Raw genomic sequence first — 22,582 nt, forward strand, 5'->3', positions numbered from 1 at the left:
CTCTCTCTCCCTCCCCCCTCCACCTCTGCCCCTCTCCCCCACTCTCCCCCCCACACTCTCTCTCTCAAGGAAAAAAAAGAAGAAACCCTTAAAAGAATTTATAATGTTAAATATATGGATACAGTATTACAAAATACACAGGGAATCCGTTTTCTCACAGTTTTTTTTTTCAAATCTTAAATTCAATAATGACTAGAGTAATTAAATAAAAGTGGCAGTGTTTCAGAAGTAAGCCAAAAGAAATTTCCAGGAGTCTCAGCCTTTTCTATGACACACTTTTTACTAGAGCTAATAAAACATAATGACACACTTCTAGTTCTGCCTCACTTTGGGGTAAGAACATCTAATATATTGGCCAAAAAGGAATGGAGGGAAACACAGACCAGCTAATCAGCCTCTGACCACCTCAGATATAGCCACAGAGAAAATGACACACAGATAATTGTAAACATAGGAAAACAGTTCTACACTGACAACGTAAGTTTATATGAGCCTCCTCCTCAGAAGCTTTCTAATTCACAGTGGAAATTCTGTTTTAACAGTTGTCAAGCTCCGTTCCCACAAAAGTCCAGGCTGAAAGAGAAGGGTGGTATATCTGTACATCGTTAGGAATAGGAAGAAGCAAACTACACAACTCAAGTTTTTACCAGTTGCCATAGGGATATGGTTCACCTTCCCCCTGTGTGAAGGAGGGCCCATAGCTTATATCTTTCAGTATGCAGGGTAAAACAGGGTGGGTACAATTTTTACCTATCCTTTTATGATAATATGGAGGGAGAAAAGATACTATCCCAAAGCTCTGGCTAGTAAAGAAAAGAACGTCAAAGAGACAGCAACTTTTACACCAAAGAAGGTAATATATGTAAGCAGTACTTGGTGATAGATGAGTAATAATTATTAATGCTATTAATATGATACTTGAGAAAAGAACAGATGGAACTAAGAGAAAGAGGAGCCTTAAATTACTAAAAGAATGAATGAGTGAAAACTAAGCAAGATCAAAGTGGGGAAAGGAAGAAATTGGAAGAAAAAATAATTCATGGCTTTATGGTTAAGGGGAGTTTAGTTGGAAATATTGGCATGGATAGGCTATTAGATAAAAAAAAACAGATTCTGGTAGGAAATTTTTTGAGTCCTCTTTGTGAGAAAACAATCAGGGAAATGAAGGCTACATGTTGGAGCTCTGAATTGATGAAGTAAGCAAAAGAGTTTATATTCAAGTCTGAGAGAGGGCTGCTGATAAAATATGGGTATTATTAAAGGCAGCATGAAATCCTCTGTAGACTGTGATGAATGATCAGGATTCTGGTCATGAATTTCAGCTGTTAATTTTATGAGGGTCACAGAACAGTGTGAAAGGAAAAGATGGCTTTTATCATAGCAAGGTGGTTCAAAGCAAAAGAAATGACAAAATTATAGGTGGCAGTGGGGAGGCAGTCACAGAAACGGATTCTTACAAAGGCTACTGAAGATGAACTCAAGGATACTTGCACCTGGGTGAGCGACTCTGGAGAAAATACTTTTGAGGTTCAGGGAGATAACGAGAAGTTAAAAAAATTAATCAAAAATGTGCCATTTTGTGAATGCTCATGAGTCTTCCTGAAGTGGTGGGGGCATTTAAACCCCAAAATCACATCCAATAGAATTGTTTAAGTTTGCAGCATGCTACCGAAATATTTCATCTCCTTTCGCTTGGAAATATAAATGCGTAGCAGCATGCTGGCAGCACTGTTGAGATCTTTGTACAATGATGGCTAGTTCACAGTCCAGTCAGCTGCTCAGAATTATGAATACAAATTTAAAAATTTTGAACAAAATGGTGCATTACTTTCTATATAGTTCATCAGATTGGATATCTCTTGTAAATATAAGTAAGGATCATTTGTAAAATAACAGAGTAGAATTTCCTGTGCAGACAGATGCTTTTTATATTTATAAAGCTTGAGCTCCTTTTTTTCTTTTTAATGCCCTGGGAAACTGGAAACTGATAGGATTTTTCATATCAAGTTTAGTTTAACATATGGCAGAAAGCTCTATGAGACTATCTCTAAACTTTGCAGTTAACAGTTTCCAGCCTACACAGGAAGCAAACTGTGCTTCTGACGCATTCCCATTATATGGGAAGACCGCAGAGAACAGCCTAAAGTTAAACCACAAAAATTATGTTTATACAAAGCGCAGCGTTCAGTTTAAACCACAGTAGCACAGAAAGCTTCAGTTGATGCTTCAGTTCCATTTTTAACTTGTCTAGCAAAATATTTCAAGGCATAGGGATAACCAAGTAACTATTAAATCTATTCTTAAGCTTTTAGTAAGCTTTTAGTAGCTAGGTAAGCAAAGAAGTTCTGAATCTGGATATTACCTGGTCTAGGGAGCCTTGGTTTAATAATCACCTTGTATTTGTGGGTCTTCTCCTAGATTCTTAAATATAACCAAACCTAACCAACAAACACCTCATCTGTCCAGAACCCTTAGAAGAGAGCTTTGAGCAAAGTAAATTTTAGGTATTACATTCCTCCTATGTTACATAGCATATGGAAAATAAAGCATTGCTTATAATTACCTCAGCATTGCATAGAGTTGTAGGTCTTGTCACAAAATAGTTCCATGCTAACACACAGCTATGCCTTTTGAGTTCTTGGGTGCTTTTAAAAATTTTTTCATTTAAATTTCAGTTAATCAACATTTTAGTTAACAGTTTAGTTAAGAATGTAATTTTAGTTTTAGGTGTACAGTATCGTGCTTCAAAACTTGCATAAAATACCTAGTGCTCATCACAAGTGAACTCCTTATTTTCCCATCCCCTATTTCACCCATCCCCCACCCACCTCTGTTCTGGTAACCACCAGTTTGTTCTCTGTAGTAAGTTCATTTCTTGGTTTGTCTCTCTTTCTCTTTTTTTTTCTTTTGCTCATTTGTTTCTTAAATTCTACATATGAGTGAAATTATATGGTACTTTTTCTGACTGACTTATTAGCATAATACTATCTAGCTCCATCCATGTTGCTACAAATAGCAAGATTGGATTCTTTTTTATGGCAGAGTAATATTTCTTGGGTGCTTTTTAATAAATATTTTGTTGGGGTGGGGAGTCTACTCTTGCCAAGTTTCATTTCCCATTGTTATTATTCTTTCTCTCTTTTCATATATCTCTTAGGATGAGGAACCAAATTAAATAGAAGCATGGCTTAATTCTGTTAAAAAGTGAGGTCATTCAAGAGTATGAGTGTGGGCTAAGGATAATCTGTCAGCAAAGCACAATGACAGTGGAAAGAATGAGGACCATTCTCTTACTATTTATTTCCCTTTGATCAAATTATGGAATCTCTTTGATCCCCAGTTTCCTTATCTGTAAAATACCTTGTAGAATTTCTTTTAAGATCAAATAAGATAATATATGCAAAATCTCATGGAGTTATTGCTGGAATTAAAGAAGGCCAAGTGTAAAAAGCATGCAGCACATTTCCTGGCACAAAGTAGGTTCCCTTTGTCTCCTTCCCTCCCTGTCATGGGGTCTTCTTGCTTATTTCCTTGTTCTTGCTGCAGTTGTTAAAGGAAAAAATTAGAATCATGGTTAATTAAAGTATTATTTATCCTATGGAATTTTAGAAGGTGTTAATTTCAAAGTGCAAACAAAAATATATTTTAGATACTCAAAAAGTATTATTGAACTGAATCTCTTAATACTTTGTCTTAAAATAATTTGTTTAAATATTAACAATATTTATGTAAGTATTAATTCATAATTAGACTGGTTTGATAAATTTCTGCTAATAAGAACTCCTGTGTTATCTTTCTTTTTCTTTTTCTTTTAAAAGCTCTATGCCCAATGTGGGGCTTGAACTCATGACCCTAAGATCAAGAGTTGCATGCTCCACCAACTAACTGAGCCAGCCAGGTACCCCTTTGTATTAGCACTTTAAAAATCAGTGCTTTACTTCTCTTGTAAAACGTGATGGAAACTGGAAGTTCATTAAAGAAAAAATGTAAAATACAGAAAAGCAGAAAGAAAAATTTACCTATTTCTTGCCACCCAAAGATGCATTTCTTTTCAGCATTTTTATGTGTAGTTTTTTAAACAAAGTTTTGCTACTTTATGTATAATATTGTGTCCTACTTATATAAAATAAATCCTTTGCTTTTCATGTTATTGCCAAATTATTCATAGGCATAAATTTTTAAACCTGCATAATAATTTAAGTGGACATAATTTATTTAAATATTTCTTCTCAGTTGGACATCATTTGTTTCCATTTTATTTCTCCATTACAATGAGCACTTTTTCCATATTTAGTACTCTTTCTTTAGGACAGATTCCTAGAAGTGGAATTACAGTATCAGAAAATATAAAGATTTTTTAAAGCTTTTGCCAAGTTGGAAAATGGCAATCACAGAATCATGATTTTACTACAGAGGACACCTAGCCAAGCCTTTCTGGCATTTAACTGTCCTGTTTTCTCCAAATGAATGTCTCGGCCTTCTGCTCCACTGTGGATAGAGAATCTCACCTGAGGTTTGCTCACTTTACTCATGACAATGCAATGAGTATTCAGATGGCTTGATAATAGTTTTTGAACACTGATTTCTAATACCTATTAAATATCTAATTTCTAATAAGAGGGACCTGGCGTTATTATTATTATTATTATTATTATTACCAGTATTATTGACAATTTATAAAAGAGCACAGAGTACGCTCTGCAGGGCCAAGGTGAGCATGTGCTCCCTTTTTTGTCCCAGGACCTACACTGCTCATTGGCCTCATATCTGGCTGTGAACTCCTGACACACTGAATTTACCAATAAGCCCTACTTAACACAAGGTTCACTGGTTTGGAAGGAATGATGTGGCCATCCCACTCATCTTAGAAACCAGAAGGCCCTATTATGTCTGTGACTAACACCTCCCCTGAAGGCTGCATCACATGACCTTCAGAAAGAATCAAAATTCAACTGAGACCCAAGGCCAAAACATTAGAAGCAAATATATTCAAATGCAAATATGGCTCCTGTGAGGGCCTCCATCCAAGACAGAAATTACTAATTTCTACAACAGGTGGCACCAGACTCTAGAGCTACAGACAAATGAAGTCTGATAGAACACAGACCATTAGCCAAAGGCAGCCAGGCAAAAAGCCAATAGATTAAATCCTGCAAAGTAAAATCTTGTTAAGAACCTACTAGTTATTACAGGGCATGCTTAGGCAATCTAAACCTCAGATATAATACAATACAATACAACACAATATGGTCTGGTGGTGAGATTGAAACGGAGTATCTCGCATCCTGAGGGGAATACAAAATTGGTGAAATCCCAATTTTAAACCAACCAGGAACATTCTTAAATTTTCCTTGCTGGTCCAGATTTCCCTTTCCTAAGCTGAACTCTCAGGCCTTTTGGGGGGTAGGGAGAAATGATCTGGCTTTGACTGAGTTCTTCTAGGGCTGAAGTTCTTACAGTCAAGAAAGAAGTAAATAGGCCAGGAATTGAGGTTTCACATCAAATCAGAAACTCTCTAAGAATTGTACACAGGAACTGTCTTTTTTCCCATTTGATATTCTTTCCTGCTTTGTGAAAGGTTAGTTGGCCATAGTTTTGTGGGTCCAGTTTTGGAGTCTCTATTCTATTCCATTGGTCTACATGTCTGTTTTTGTGCCAATACCATGCTGTCTTGATGATTACAACTTTGTAGTAGAGGCTAAAGTCTGGGATTGTGATGCCTCCCGCTTTGGTCTTCTTCAATATTACTTTGGCTATTCGGGGTCTTTTGTGGTTCCATACAAATTTTAGGATTGCTTGGTCTACCTTCGAGAAGAATACTGGTACAATTTTGATTGGGATTGCATTGAATGTGTAGATAGCTTTGGGTAATATTGACATTTTAACAATATTTATTCTTCCAATCCATGAGCATGGAATGTTTTTCCATTTCTTTATATCTTCTTCAATTTCCTTCATAAGTTTTCTATAGTTTACAGCATACAGATCTTTTACATATTTGGTTAGGTTTATTCCTAGGTATTTTATGATTCTTGGTGCAATTGTGAATGGGATCAGTTTCTTTATTTGTCTTTCTGTTGCTACATTATTAGTGTATAAGAATGCAACTGATTTCTGTACATTGATTTTGTATCCTGCTACTTTGCTGAATTCATGTATCAGTTCTAGTAGACTTTTGGTGGAGTCTATTGGGTTTTCCATGGGAAAAGATATTTGCAAATGACATATCGGATGGACAAAGGGCTAGTATCCAAAATCTATAAAGAACTCACCAAACTCCACACACGAAAAACAAATAATCCAGTGAAGAAATGGGCAGAAAACATGAATAGACACTTCTTTAAAGAAGACATCCAGATGGCCAACAGGCACATGAAAAGATGCTCAACGTCGCTCCTCATCAGGGAAATACAAATCAAAACCACACTCAGATACCACCTCATGCCAGTCAGAGTGGCTAAAATGAACAAACGAGGAGACTATAGATGCTGGCAAGGATGTAGAGAAATGGGAACCCTCTTGCACTGTTGGTGGGAATGCAAACTGGTGTAGCCACTCTGGAAAACAGTGTGGAGGTTCCTCAAAAAATTAAAAATAGACCTACCCTATGGCCCAGCATTAGCACTGCTAGGAATTTACCCAAGGGATACAGGAATGCTGATGCACAGGGGCACTTGTATCCCAATGTTTATAGCAGCACTCTCAACAATAGCCAAATTATGGAAAGAGCCTAAATGTCCATCAACCGATGAATGGATAAAGAAGATGTGGTTTATATATACAATGGAATACTACTTGGCCATGAGAAAGAATGAAATCCTGCCATTTGCAGCAATGTGGATGGAACTGGAGGGTATTATGCTAAGTGAAATAAGTCAGTCAGAGAAAGACAGATACCATATGTTTTCACTCATATGTGGATCTTGAGAAAGTAAACAGAAGACCATGGGGGAAAGGAAGCGGAAAAAAAGTTACAAAGAGAGAGGGAGGGAGGCAAACCATAAGAGACTCTTAAAAACTGATAATTAACTGAGGCTTGATAGGGTGTGGAAAGGTGGGGAAAGTGGGTGATGGGAATTGAGGAGGGCACCTGTTGGGATGAGCACTGGGTGTTGTATGGAAACCAATTTGACAATAAATTTCATGTTAAAAAAAAGAAAAATTAGAGAAAACTAATTGTTTTCTCTAATTATATATATATAAATATATATTTATATATATTATATATATATATTTATATATATTATATATAAATATATATTTATATATATTATATATATTATATATTTATATATATTTATATATATTATATATTATATATTTACATATATTTATACATATTTATATATATATTTTATATATATTATATATTTACATATATTTATATATATTTATATAAATATATAAAAGAATTGTACACAGAGATTTATGCATAAGATGTATGAAAGGCATCAGTTAAAATAGAGTATTATAAACGACTTGCTGTTTACAAAACATTCAAGCACACTCATGGGGCTTTTGTACTTGCTGGTTTTTCTGTCTGGGGATAAAATCCAGGAGGTAAGGGACTGGGCATCACACAGAGTCCTGGAGCTCTTGGTAGGGAGTCTGGCTTCCACTCTGAATAGTACGGTTTGGAGGATGTAAGTGGAGAAATAATGTAATCTGATTCATATTTTAGCTTCCCCTCAATTGTTTGAGAAGCTTATTTGAAATCTATAGAAAAGCAAAATGTTAGGGCAATAAACATCTGTGTATCCTTTACCTATTCTCCAGTAGCTTACATTTCACTACAATTTGCTTCATATTTTGTTTCTTTCCCTCTTTAAATATGGTTTATTTTGCTAAATCATTTGAAAATAAGTTGCAGATACCAACATACTAACACAAAATCCTTTAGCCTGCATCATCTAGGAACATGTATATCTTACTATAAAATCAAATCTCATTATCACACCCAGAAAAACATTATTAATTCAACATCATGTGTTGTACCGTCCATATTTACATTTCCGCAATTGTTCCAAAATTGTGGCAAATTGTATTTTCCAAAGATGACCACCACATTTTCTTGCTCTTCTAGAACTTTGTCACTCCCCTGTAAAGACGTCGAATCTAATTCTACTCCCTTTGAATGTGGGCAGACTTTTGTGAAGCAGAAATGATGCTGTGACTTCTGAATCCAAGGCAGTTGTGCTTTTGCTTTGCTTGCTGTGACACTTGATTGAGCCCTAAAGCTGTATGACTACCCTGAGGCCATCTTGAGGTAAGGAAGCCCATGGGTACAGATCATATGAAAAAGCCCTGAGACTGATGCTCTGTCAGCTCACTGCTGCTCCAGTTGCCTACTGTTCTAGTTCTAGTTATCAGCTGTCTACAATGTCAAGAGATACTCAAGGCCAGAATCACCTAGGCTACCCCTTCCTGAATTCTGAGCTACAAAAGCCATAAGAGATAGTAGAATGACTACTTTTTTTTAAGACATTGTATTTTGGATTATTTTGTTATCCAGCAATAACACCTAGAAAAATGACTTTTACTTAAAAAAAATTCAGGATCCAGTGAAGGCTTAAGCAATCTACAGACTTAATGCAATCTCTATTAAAATACTAACATTTTTCACAGAACTATAATAAATAAGTCTAAAATTTTCATGGAACCACAAAAGACTGTGAGTAGCCAAAGCAACCTTGAAAAAGAAAAACAAAGCTGGAGGTATCACAATTCCAGACTTCAAGTTATATTACAAACTTGTAGTAATCAAAACAGTATGGTACTGGCACAAAAATGGACACAGATCAATAGAACAGAATAGAAAACTCACAGAAACAAACCCACAATTATATGGTCAATTAATCTATGGCAAAAGAGGACAGAATATGCAATGGGGAAAAGATAGTCCCTTCAGCAAATGATACTGGGAAAACTGGACAGCTATCTGTTAACGAATGAAACTAGGCCACTTTCTTACACCATACACAAAAATGAACACAAAATGGATTAAAGACTTAAATGTGAGACATGAAACCATAAAAACCCTAGAAGAGAATACAGGCAGTAACCTCGTTGACATTGGCTGTAGCAACATTTTCTACATATGTCTCCTGAGCAAGGGTAACAAAGGCAAAAATGGACTATGCAGACTACGTCAAAATAAAAAGCCTGTGCACAGCAAAGGAAACCATCAAAAAAACTAAAAGGCAACTTTCTGAATGGGAGAAGATATTTGCAAATGACATCTCTGATAAAGGGTTAGTATCCAAAAAAAAACCCAAAAAACAAAAATGAAACCATATACAACTTAACACCCAAAAACCAAATAATCCAGTTAAAAAATGGGCAGAGGACATGAACAGACATTTTTCTGAAGAAGACATCCAGATGGTCAGCAGCTCAACATCATTAATCATCAGGAGAATGCAAATTAAAACTACCATGAAATATCACCTTACATTTATTAGAATGGTTAAATTCAAAAAGGCAAGAAATAAGTGTTGGTGAGAATGTGGAGAAAAAGGAACCTGCGTACACTGGTAGGAATGTAGCCATTGTGGAAAACAGTATGGACGTTCCTCAAAAAATTAAAAATAAAAGTATCATATGATTCCATAATTCTACTATTGGGTATTTACCCAAAGGAAGTAAAAACACTAATTTGAAAAAAAATATATGCATCCTTATGTTTATTGCAGCAGCATTTACAACAGCCAAGATATGGAAGCAACCTAAGTGGCCATCAATAGACAAATGGATAAGGAAGGTGTGGTATAAATACAGTGGAATATTTCAAAGTCATAAAAAGGATGAGATTGTACCATTTGAGGTAGGATGGATGGACCTTGAGGGTATCAAGCTAAGTAAAGTAAGTCAGGCTGAGATAGACAAATACTATATGATTCCACTTATATGTGGAATCTAAAAAAAAACAAAAAAAAAACCCCGAAAAACAAAGGCACATGAATAAACAAGAAGCAGAATCAGATCTATAAATACAGAGAACTGATGGTTGCAAGAGGGGAGAGGGTGGGGGTTGGGCAAAATGGGCAAAGGGGAGTGAGAGATACAGGCCTTAGTTATGGATTGAATAAGTCACAGGAATAAAAGGCACAGCATAAACAATATAGTAAATGATTCTGTAATAACAATATATCAGGACAGATGGTAGCTACACTTGTGGTCAATACACCATAATGTCAAATAAACTTGTCAAATCATGAAGTCGTACACCTGAAACTAATGTAACATCGTGTGTCAACTATTCTTGAATAAAAGTAAGTATTGTCAAAAATACAAAAAGGTATTTTTTAAGTTTTTTGAAACTATGGTAAAAGATAAATAACATAATTCCATAATGTACAAATCTTAAATATACATTACGGTAAGGTTAACTATATGTGCATTGTTGTAGAGTGGATTTCTAGAACTTTTTCATCTGGATGACTGGAACTCTGTACCCACAAAACAGCAACTCCCCATTTTCCCCTCACCCAATCCCTGGCAGCCACCATTCTACTTTGTTTCTCTAAGTTTGACTACTTTAAATACCCCAAACAAGTGGAATCGTGAAGTATTTGTCCTTTTGTGACTTAGCATAATGTCCTCAAGTTTCATCCATGTTGTAGCATGTGACAGGATTTCCTTTCTTTTTAAGGCTAAATAATATTCCATTGTACATATATACCGTATTTTATTCATGCACCTGTCAATGGACATTTAAGTTATTTCTACTTCTTGGCCATCGTGAATAATACTGCCATGAACATAAGAGAGCAAATATCTCTTAAAGATCCCGTTTTCCATTCTTTTGGACAAATACCCAGAGATAGGATTTCTGGATCATATGCTAGTTTTATTTTTAATGTTTGAGGAAATACCCTACTGTTTTCCATAGCAGTTGCACCATTTTAAATGATCACATTAGGGACCACTTTGTACAACCACTAGGATGTATGAGAATACCTGTTTTCCCACAGCCTTAACATATTTTATCAATATTTTGAATTTTGCTCAATATGGTAGATAAGAAATGGTATCTCAGTATATTTGACCTTGCACTTTTCTTGCTATGAATGAAATTGAGCATCTTTTCATAGATTTAATGACTTTCCAAAGAATGTGTCTGGATGCCATGTTGGGAGAGAATGAAAGCCCAGTAATGCAAATGCTCTTGAGCCAGTTCTGTGATTATGTGATTATGTACTTTCCAGGCAACCAGATTTCCCTTCAGAGTCAAAGGATAGTACATATGTAGGCAGGGTAAGTTAATCCATTGGCATTTATTGAAAATTAATAATGTGCCCCAAATTTTGCAATATATTGTGATTATAAAATAGAATAAGATAAGATGCTTTACATCAAGGAATGCACAAACTTATTGGATGAGAAAGATAACTGAATGTAGTACTGTGGGAAAGTTATGTTAGAGTTATGCCTGGGTTATGCCTGAGAATACAGAGGAGAAACTGGAAAGTTGAGGGAAGTCTTCTATAAAAAGATGATATATGAACTCAGGTTTACTGAAGAGAATCAGCTTGAACCCAGTAGCATTCTTTAAGGCACAGAATAAAATAGTAAGTGCTATTTAGGGATGGGGTGAAAGATGAATATATGATTATTGAAAGAATAGACCATAAAAGTGGGTGGGAGCCAGATTTAATTTTTTTTTCCAGGTGAAGGACTTTTCTGTTTATCCTGAAAGCTATGGGAAACTATCAAAGGACTAAACAAGGAATAACATAATTTTCATTTCTTTAACTTAATACCTATTTTCTTAAATTTCTCAATTTATAGTCCAATGACTTGAGAGTTAATCATATTTCTGTTTTTCTTAACTGCGGAAATCAAAGGGACTTAATTATACTTTCTTGTGGTATTCTTGATCTCACAGAGTGGCGAGTAATTACATAACTCCACAGTTAGTCATGAAGGACATTACTGATAGAAAAATGGGGCTGATATGGAGGATAGCAAATAAATGAAATAAAATATTTTGGCTTTACAAATTTAAAGGTCTTGTCAATTTATAAGTAACATCAACAAGACAAAAGTACATAGTTTATTATTCATAGTTCTTTAAAAGTACATCTGGGGCGCCTGGGTGGCTTGGTCGGTTTAGCGTCCGACTTCTGCTCAGGTCATGATCTCACCGTCTGTGATTTCGAGCCCCGCGTCGGGCTCTGTGCTGACAGCTCAGAGCCTGGAGCCTGTTTCAGATTCTGTGTCTCCCTCTCTCTCTGCCCCTCCCCTGTTCATGCTCTGTCTCTCTCTGTCTCAAAAATAAATAAACGTTAAAAAAAATAAAAAAATTAAAAAAATAAAAGTACATCCAACATTTTCCCTTAGCTGTGCTTCTTAAAACTTTTTACAAAAGCACTTTTTTTTGGTCTTAGATTGTTTTTATTATATAAACTTCACGTGCACAGCTTTATAACTGACATCTGCACACACTACATAATGATTAGCACCACAAATTTAGTTACCATCCATCACCATAGAGTTGGCCCTCTTTGCCCATTTCACCCACCCCTGAACATCCTTCTCCTCTGGTAACCACTAGTTTGTTCTCTGTATATATGAATATGTTTTTATTTTATTTTGTTTATTCATTTGTTTATTTTTCTTAGATTCCACCAAATGTGGAAATTATATGGTATTTGTGTGTTTCTATCTGATTTATTTCGTTTAGCATAATATCCTCAAGATCTAGCCATGTTGTCACAAATGGCAAGCTTTCATTCTTTTTTATGGCCAAGTAGTATTGCATTATATAAATGTACCACATCTTCTTTACACATTCATCTCTTGCTGGACACTTAGGTTGTTTCGATATCTTAGCTACTGCAAATAATGCTGCAATGAACAAAGAGGTACATAACGTCTTTTCAAATTAGTTTTCATATTCTCCAGATAAATACCCAGAAGTGGAATAGCTGAGTCATATGGTAGTGTTATTCTTAATTTTTAAAGGAATCTCCATACTGTTTTCCAGACTGACTGCATCAATAATCCCAACAGGGTTTGAGAGTCCCTTTTCTCTACATCCTTTCTAACACTTGTTATTTCTTGTCCATCTGATAATAGCCACTCTAAGAGGTATTAGCTGATAGCTCATTGTGGTTTTAATTTGCATTTCCCTAATACTAGTGACGTTGAACGTCTTTTCATGTGCCTGTTGGCCATCTGTATGTCTTTTTTGGAGAAATGTCTTAGTCCCTGGGGAGAGTCCCTGCTGTCCTGCCTCTCCAGTGGATGATTTAAAGTTTGTAAATGGGTCTCCTTTATCTATCATCTACGTGCTTTTCAAATTCGTGTTTTGGGCTGGTTTCTGGGTCAAGTGAATTCACACACAAGCCCTTTAAGAAAATATTTTCCATTCTTTACTGTTTTATAGTTTTCCTGAATGTAATTCCCATTGCTTTTCAAAGCCTGTTGTTTTGGGGGCTTGTCTCTTTTGTGCAGGAATTATGGGTTGGAATGCCTGATGTGGAGCTTTGATCTATAACTCCTCAGGGAAAAGTTCTGTACTCTTGATATCCCTTCTGATTGTGATTTGCTGTGGCTGGGGTGTGTTTTTATTCCCTCAAGAATCCATGTCTCTGCTTCTGTTTCCTTTCTCAATGCTGCCCTTTTATCCTTTGCTGTGGAGGCTCTGTTCATTCTATTTTTAGGTCCCTTTCAAAAGGAATTATTCTATATGTAGTTGTAGATTTGTTGTGTCCATAGGAGGAGCTGAGTTCAGGATCTTGCTAGGCCACCATCTTGAACTCAACTCCCCCCAAAGCACTTATTTGTTTGTTTTTTACTTAACTTGGTGATGGGTTCCTTTTTGCTAGATAATGGCCAGAAATTTTAAACCATTCACACATTTTTTTTCAGGTAACTGGTAACTGAGTCACATTAAGAGTAATGTGTATCATATTAAGGGCAATTTACTTTTTTTTTTTTTAATATTTATTTATTTTTGAGACAGAGAGAGACAGAGCATGCATGGGGGAGGGTCAGAGAGAGAGGAAGACACAGAATCGGAAGCAGGCTCCAGGCTCTGAGCCATCAGGCCAGAACCCGATGCGGAGCTCAGACTCACAGACCGGGAGATCGTGACCTGAGCTGAAGTCGGACGCCCAACCAACTGAGCCACCCAGGCGCCCCTAAGGGCAATTTAACCAAGAATGTAGAAGCAGCATGTTTTAGAAGCACTGAACTCAGAGTCAAGCAAGCCAGGGTTCTCAACAGAATACTACAGGAATGACTTTTAGCCTAAAATTAGGTGATTGAATAGATAAACTTTGTGGTTCTTTCCAGCTTTAATTATACATTATTCCATGTCAAGCTAATTCATCATCACTTGCGAAAACTACCCCCATTAAGGGTCAGTTAAAAATTTCCTGGATCTTGAATTTCACCTACTTCCAAGCAGAGAATCTTCCAGAATGTAGTTTTATTAAAACCAGTCTTGTTATTATTCACACATGGATATATCATGAGTTAAGTGATGCCCCTAAGACATAACTATTCATGCATTAAGTCAATAATTTAAGAAAAAAATTGGTGACCTCTTTTTTGAGTCAAGGGATTGATCTAGACACAGTGGGAAGCACAAAAATGAAATCTACATAGATCATTCCTGCAAGAATGCTCCCTTATATAGGAAAAAAGATATAAACTCAATCATGTGGTGAGGTAGGTGTTAGGTGACATATGAAACTTACAGATAGAGAACACAACTGGAACTGAGGAAATATTAATTCTATCCCTGATCATAAATAATATAACATAAACAACATTTTTAACAGCTGAATGTATTCCATTATGGGGGAACATAATTTGCTTTACCAGTACCCCATACCCCTTTTTGTCATCAATTAAGTTCATTCGTTTATGATTTTTTTTTTTTAGTGGAAGCCATAGAAGCAGAGAAGGAATATATAGCCTGTAGTAGAAAAAAGAGATACTCAGACACATAAGAAGCATTTGTGTTTTTATATTGAAGCACTAAGACAAGATCAAGATCAGTAATTCTAATTATTATGGACCCTAGAAATGTCTTGGGCTCAGAAGAACACTTCAGGTCCTATGGGCCCTGATGTTCAGCTTTCTACAAACAACACACCGATTACTTGAGGTAACCTGAGTGAGTCTCTAGTCCTTACAACCAGAGGAACTCAACAAAAACAAGTCTCTGTAGAGAAGAGACAATTATGTATGTGAAGCACAGTATATAACAGTACATAATTCAGCCCTAGCCAACCAATGAAATAGGTTTTACTTATGCTTTTGATTTGAGAGCTGTCTTACCAGGACCAAGATTTCCTTTTGGATTCATTACCTTTTTTTCTTTCTCCCCCCCCCCCCCTTTTTTTTTTTGGTGTCAGGTCATTAAAAAAGTTAGTTCCCCTTCCTCAATATATGTTACATAAAACTTAGATACAAGGCATAATGTTTGGCCATGGGAATGGCTTTGGAGATGAAAGACATTCTCTATCACAAGAAGCAGACTAATAGCAAACTCATAATTATAAGAGCAAGGTAATAAGTACTTCGAAAGAGTCTGCAGGGGATGGTATGGATACACAAGTTGGGGCCTCTAAACCAGAGTCGAGGAGGTTTCATGAGGAAGGTGATCTCTAAGCAAAGCTTTAAAGGATAAACAGGAGTTATCTCTATTTTATTTTTATTTTAAACTCCAATTCAAGTTAGAGTTCTCTGGTCCCTAAGAAAAAGCATTTATTCTCATTGCTTTTTAAACCCTACTGGAGATTTGGGTTCATTTTCAATTCTGATACCTTAATCATAGGCCCATGATTTCTAGAGCAGTTTTTGGTAATCTTTGATTGCTAAAATTATTTCTCCATTTTCTTCCTTTGCAGTATTTCCCAAGTCTGCCTGATCATAAGAATCACCTAAACAAGGGGCGCCTGGGTGGCTCAGTCGGTTAAGCATCTGACTTTGCCTCAGTCATGATCTCATGGGTTTGTGGGTTCAAGCCTCTCATCAGGCTCTGTTCTGACAGCTCAGAGCCTGGAGCCTGCTTCGGATTCTGTGTCTCCCTCTCTCTCTGCTCCTCCCCTGCTCACAGTCTGTCTCTCTCTCTCTCAAAAATAAATAAACATTAAAAAACTAATTTAAAAAAAGGAATCACCTAAATGATAAATATTCAGGTCCCCAAAACTGTTCCCTGGAGATTCTGATGCACTAAAGTCTGGATTTTTAAAAATCAGTGTCTCAAGTAATATTCATTATTAGGCATGTTCAGGAATCATTTTCCTACTATCCAAAGTTGTTATTATTATCATTTATTTATTTTTATTGTTTTGATGTTTACTTATTTATTTTTGAGAGAGAAAGAGAGAGCACAAGTGGGAGAGGGGCAGAGAGAGAGGAGACACAAAATCTAAAACAGGCTCTAGGCTCTGAGTTCTCAGTGCAGAGCCCAACGCAGAGCTCCAACCTACAAACTGTGACATCATGACTTGAGCCCAAGTTGGATGCTTAACTGACTGAGCCACTGAGGTGCCCCATCATTTATTTATTTTTTAATATAAGGTTTTCTGTCACCATAATTTTTTGCAGGATTAGTAAATAAGAAAAGAAAGAATTATAAAATTTCTCATTAGGGAAAAAACGTTGCTTCCTTTTAGATGAATTTTATAGATAAGCACACATAACCCCTATACTTGTAAATTATAGTTAATTTTTTTTTTCTCAATGTGGGTTAATTTCTGTATATATTGCTATCTTGTGTAAATGTTGTTTTACTTTTCATTGTAATCCACTCATGTGTTACTCCCAGTTTAAGATACTCATTCTTTTCACATCCATGTTTATGATTTTTCTTTAACGAGAGAAACACAATGTAGATTTATCTTGAAGGAATTTGGGTAAGAGGGTAGGGAGGGTATAGTGGATGAATGCTATATCAACTTGACAAACAGAGAGACAAAAATATTTAATAAAATATGGGCATAAAGGGATTATCAACTGTTTGGGATGTTTAACAGTTTGATGAAGGAAGTATAATTTTGCTGTGCTGTCAGGGTTCTGCTCCACTTGGATTCCAAGAGTGTGGTAAGTGCATGAATCTCATGGCAATCCACAACTCTTTTGGATTAATACGTGAAGCAAGCACTGATTTTATTATCAAGAAGGTTTAAGGGAGGCCCAGCATCCCACAGATACAATTGTTAATGACTCAATATCTAGAGTCTGTTTATTGAATAAGAGAGTAAACCAAGACTTAGAACATTTGGTAATTACTAATAAGGACACTGGAGCAAGAAGGTGACATCTTTTTTCGGAGCCATAGAAGATAATATGACTCCCAGAGGAACAATGTCTAATCCAGAACTATTCCATTTGTTACACTAGTTAAGTATTTTCACATTTTCCTAAGATAGGTTGAACCAGAAATTCATGTTAAAATGAACAGTATACTTTTGCTAGCTCCTTTTGTATAAGTATGTATGTCATAGATTAATGGGGTTCTATTTGTTGAGGGCATACAGTTATTGTCAATGGATATCTTTTGTCATCTTCCTAAGTTTCAGTTCTGCATATTATCTTATAGGTATGTAAAATAAGTAGACTCTTTTTTAAAGGATAAATGAAGGTGCCTGTATCACTGTGAATTGATTAAGAATATTTGTGTCTGGGTATATTACACGTTTGTGTAGAAATTTTGTGCTTGTGTGTCTATAGATAACAGTGATTCTGGGATCATTCCAGTGGCTGTCTCCTGTGGTATATCCATAAAATAATGATTATTACCTACCAGAATCAATCAACAAACACTTCAGGATCTGTTACTCAGCCTGATGGACTCCAGAACCTGATTCACTACACTAACAGAGAGCATCCGTTTCTTAGGGATAGAAGGAAATTAGTGAAGATCATGAAATTAATAAAAATAGAACATCATTAGTTTAAAACTATAAATTGTAAATTATGGAGGAACTGAAATATTAGAATATGTACAATTTAGAGGGGGTCTTCTCCTGGTAATTAGGTTACATGGGAAGTATTCACTGATTGAAAGAAGATTTATAAAATTGCGCTACAAATTACTGTCATAGTGAGTACAAATTCTTATGATCAACATATTCTTTTCCTATAGTAGGATCTGTATAGGAAAGTGAACTATAATCAAGAAGTCACTGGTTGAGTTTAGAACGTAAAAGAAAAAAGAATGAAAATAATTCTATTATTTTAAGTTTATTTTTTTATTTTGAGAGAGAGAGAGAGAGAGAGAGAGCAAGTGAGCGCATAAGTAGGGGAGGGGCAGGGGCAGAGAGAGAAGGAGACAGAGAATCCCAAGCAGGTGCTACATTGCCAGCGTGAAGCCTGACATAGGGCTTGATCCCATGAACTGTGAGATCATGACCTGAGCCAAAATCAAGAGTTGGATGCTTAACTGACTGAGCCACCCAGGCGCCCCATAAATGAAAAGAATTCTCAATTTCTTAATGGTCCTAGGCTCAAATAGCCTGATGGGTCCACCTCTCAACTGTACCTGAACTTCAGAGTCTATTAATTAAAATCTCTGTATCCAACCCACATCAGAGGAGGCTAGGCCCCATGACATGGGAAATACATTTGGAGATGGCTGAGGTTTTCTCTCTTCTAGACGGTGATAATATTTGTCTTTATATTAAATTTCTTGGTTGGCGGGGCGCCTTGGTGGCTTGGTCGGTTAAGCGTCTGACTTCGGCTCAGGTCATGATCTCACGGTCCGTGAGTTCGAGCCCCGCGTCGGGTTCTGTGCTGACAACTCAGAGCCTGGAACCTGTTTCAGATTCTGTGTATCCCTCTCTCTCTGCCCCTCCCTTGTTCATGCTCTGTCTCTCTCTGTCTCAAAAATAAATAAATGTTAAAAAATTAAAAAAAAATTTACTTGGTTGGCATTTTTTTCTTTAGCAAGAAAAAATACTTTGGTAACAGTAGAACATTCCAGGCTAGACAGTTATTCTAGTTATCTTTACTGTGATCTGCTCTAGTTTAACTCTGAGAGGTACTCTGTTGCAGAGTTACCCCAATACTGGTAAAACTTACTGGAGCACCTTGATCTTATGTTGACATATAGGAAGAAAACTTTTAAAATACATTAATTAAAGTCCTGCTTATATTTTCATTTTCAACTCAAGTGTATTTGAATATGTTTAAGAGACATAGGTATGTTTCCAGTACACAACTGCCTTTTTTATCGGAAACAGCAAACTCATTCAACATTCTCAGAAATCAAAGACTGGGGTATTACTTAAGCTTATAATGGGTATCATTCAAATCCACTATAATTAAATTTCATATCTTTCCTGCAGCTAATATCTACTTTGATTCCATCAAGGTTTTCTCATTCTCATTCTGACCTAAAAAAGAGTGCCATCTGCCAAATTAGTAGCATGCCTCACTGCACCTGGACCTCTCTTAATTTTAACACAAGCTTTACCCAAACATGTAATTTTGGGATGGAGAATTCATGGGAAACAGGTCACTCCTCCTCACTCTGTTCTGAAAGGCAAACATCACTAACTAATGATAGCAGTTTTCCCTTGGGCGAGACTTGGGCTGAGTCTAGAAGTGGGCTTCTCAACCAGAAATCTCCAGGGAACTATAGCTGCTTCCAAAAATTGGAGTTGGCATGCCAGATGAAATTAATTTGGATTCCTTCCCTATCTTATGGTATCTGACAAGGATCTGTCACTTATTTTGAATTCCAGCATTTATCTGAAAGTAATTGTCTACTGTAAGTTTTCTGAATCAGGAAGCACAAGTTTTGTGGGAAAGTTTTTTTCTCCCCTTTATTCCCCATAGATCTTCTCATCAAGACAAACAATATTGCCAAATATTATCGATAAAGGCCTGAAAAGTAGCAAGATTTGCTAAACATGTAAAGCATTTGCTCAGCTAATTTAGCTCAAATTAGTATCCAAGATGCACACAAGCTTTACTATAAGGTTTTTATCTAATTAAAAAGAATAATTTGGTTTTGAAATAGTGAAAAAAAAATTTCTTATAAATGTATTAGAGAATAGATATGTTAGAAAACTCAGATTTTTTTCCTGATGTATAAATCAGAATTACATATATTTTGGGGGTATGAAGATGAATAAACTTCAAAAAGGCAAGATGCCATACTACCCCAAACTATATTTATTGATTTTTAGATACACATGCTGATTTTGCACAAAGATGAGTTATCCTTATTCCTAATCTCATTATTCCTTATTCCTTATCCTTATTCCTATCGAAGCTGAGAAATGAATAGAGTCATTACATACAAGAAGATGAAAAATACCTGCAATTTTATTTGTAAGATCTGTAAAATTAGGGTCCAGAGTGGGCCTTTCAAATTTTATTCTCTTTATTTCTACATTCTTCAATTTTTATGCTGATAGACATTTTTTCACATTTGGAAGATTATACTTTTTCATCTTGAGTATTGCTAATGCCAGGGGCAAACCCATACATCTATCTGATTAATAAACCCAATTTTATTTTTTATGTTAGTGATTTTCAGAAGGGAAATAAAATTCCTTCTTTTCCTTATACACCTTACTTCAATTGGTTCATCTTTCTCTACACAACTTTATAATACTTGCCTCAAGCAGATATATGTGCAAATGATTCATTGTGGAGCTGGGACGCAAGAAGTGAAGGAGGAAAGGCAGAAGCCAATTAAACAGGCTGCTCTGCCCAGCATGAGACCTAGCAAGACAAGATCTCACATAAATGTATCCAAAATGACCATATTTTCTTATCTAATTCTTCTTCCATTTTGCTTATACCTTTACTTCATTTTTAAAACTATGTTTTTAAATTATTATTTTTTTAGTGTTTGTTTATTTTTGGAAGAGAGAGAGACAGAGCGCAAGCAGGGGAGGGGCAGAAAAAGAGAGGGAGACACAGAATCCGAAGCAGGCTCCAGGCTCCGAGCTGTCAGCACTGAGCCCAACGTGGGGCTCAAACCCACAAACTGTGAGATCATGACCTGAGCCGAAGTCAGATGCTTAACCGACTGAACCACCCAGGTGCCCCTTTAAAAATTATTTTTATGTAATCTCTCACACAATATGAGGTTTGAACTTACAACCCCAAGATCAAGAGTTGCACACTCTACCAACTGAGCCAGCCAGGTGCCCCGCTTATACCTTTACTTTAAATAGGAGGGGGAAAAAATGAATAATAGAGTTAATGGTCATTTAAATGAGAAAACTGGTCCATAGTGGGAATAAAAGAGTTTTATAGGTGAAAAATCTTGTTCTTTGGAAAAGTATCCATTCATGTCTTCTTTCCTTTTTAATTGGATTATTCCTTTTTTTGGGTTTTGAATATATATAAAATATATTAAAAAAATGTATATATATGTATAGATATATATATATATATATCTCACTCTCTTTCTATATATATCTATCTATAGAGAGATAAGGAAGATATATATATATATATATATATATATATATATATATATATATATATAGGTATCCATATATATAGATATAAAGAAGACATACAGATGGCTAACAGACACATGAAAAGATTCTTATCATCACTAATCACCAGGGAAATACAAATCAAAACTACAATGAGATATCATCTCACACCAGTCAGAATGGCTAAAATCAACAACACAAGAAAAAACAAAGGTTGGTGAGGCTGTGGAGAAAGGAGAACACTCTTGCGCTGTTGGTGGGAATGCAAACTAGTGCAGCCACTCCACAGTATGGAGTTTCTTCAAAAAGTTAAAAATAGAACTGCCCTATGACCCAACAATTGCAGTACTGGGTATTTACCCAAAGGATACAAAAATACTAATTCAGAGGGATACATGCACCCCAATGTTTATAACAGTATTGTCTATAATACTCAAATTATAGAAGGAGCCCAAATATCCATCAACTGATGAATGGATGAAGAAGAGGTGGGATATACACACAATGGAATACTACTCAGCCATCAAAAAGAATGAAATCTTATCATTTGCAATGACGTGAATGGAGCTAGAGTGTATTACGCTAAGTGAAATAAGTCAGTCAGAGAAAGACAAATATAATATGATTTAACTTATATGTGGAATTTAAGAAACAAAACAAACAAGCAAAGGTAAAAAATAGAGAGGCAAACCAAGAAACAGACTCTTTTTTTTTTTTTTTTTTTTTTAGGATTAACTTTAGGTGTCTTTTATTCCAAGAAACAGACTTTTAACTACAGAGAACAAATTAATGGTTACCAGAGGGAAGGTGGGTGGGGGGATGGATCAAATAGGTGTTGGGGGTTAAGGAGGACACTTGGGATGAGCACTGGCTATTGTTTGGAAGTGTTGAATCAGTATATTGTACACCTGAAACCAATATTACACTGTATGTTAACTAACTGGAGTTTAAGTAAAAATTTAAAAAAAAGGTCTTGTTCTCCATAAATGCAAGAATCTCTAAATTCTGAACACTTTTGAATGCAAAGGAGGTTCTGGAGCACTTTCCTGGCTTTCCATAAGTTCCACTTGTCACTGCTTCTTGTAGAATGAGTTTGTCCCCATCTCTATATGTAGTTGCATTTAGTCTTTTTCTGTGTTGGAGCTAGAACTTCATAT

General features: G+C 35.8%; 1 protein-coding gene and 1 long non-coding RNA gene across 2 annotated transcripts in view; one reads left to right on the forward strand and one right to left on the reverse strand.

Moving 5' to 3' along the window:
• The window catches only part of LOC109248620 (uncharacterized), a 249,515-nt gene extending 235,446 nt beyond the window's left edge, over positions 1–14,069 (forward strand). The window contains exon 3 of the long non-coding RNA XR_008421711.1: positions 13,966–14,069. This is a non-coding gene — a long non-coding RNA (uncharacterized LOC109248620). The remainder of the gene's footprint in view (positions 1–13,965) is intronic.
• LOC109248590 (bifunctional heparan sulfate N-deacetylase/N-sulfotransferase 3) overlaps positions 1–22,582 on the reverse strand; it is a 182,764-nt gene that overhangs the window by 62,586 nt on the left and 97,596 nt on the right. The gene's annotated exons all lie outside the window — the stretch shown is intronic.

Source organism: Panthera pardus, unplaced genomic scaffold, assembly GCF_024362965.1.
Source record: "Panthera pardus isolate Hobbes unplaced genomic scaffold, ASM2436296v1 HiC_scaffold_13, whole genome shotgun sequence".
Taxonomy (NCBI): domain Eukaryota; kingdom Metazoa; phylum Chordata; class Mammalia; order Carnivora; family Felidae; genus Panthera; species Panthera pardus.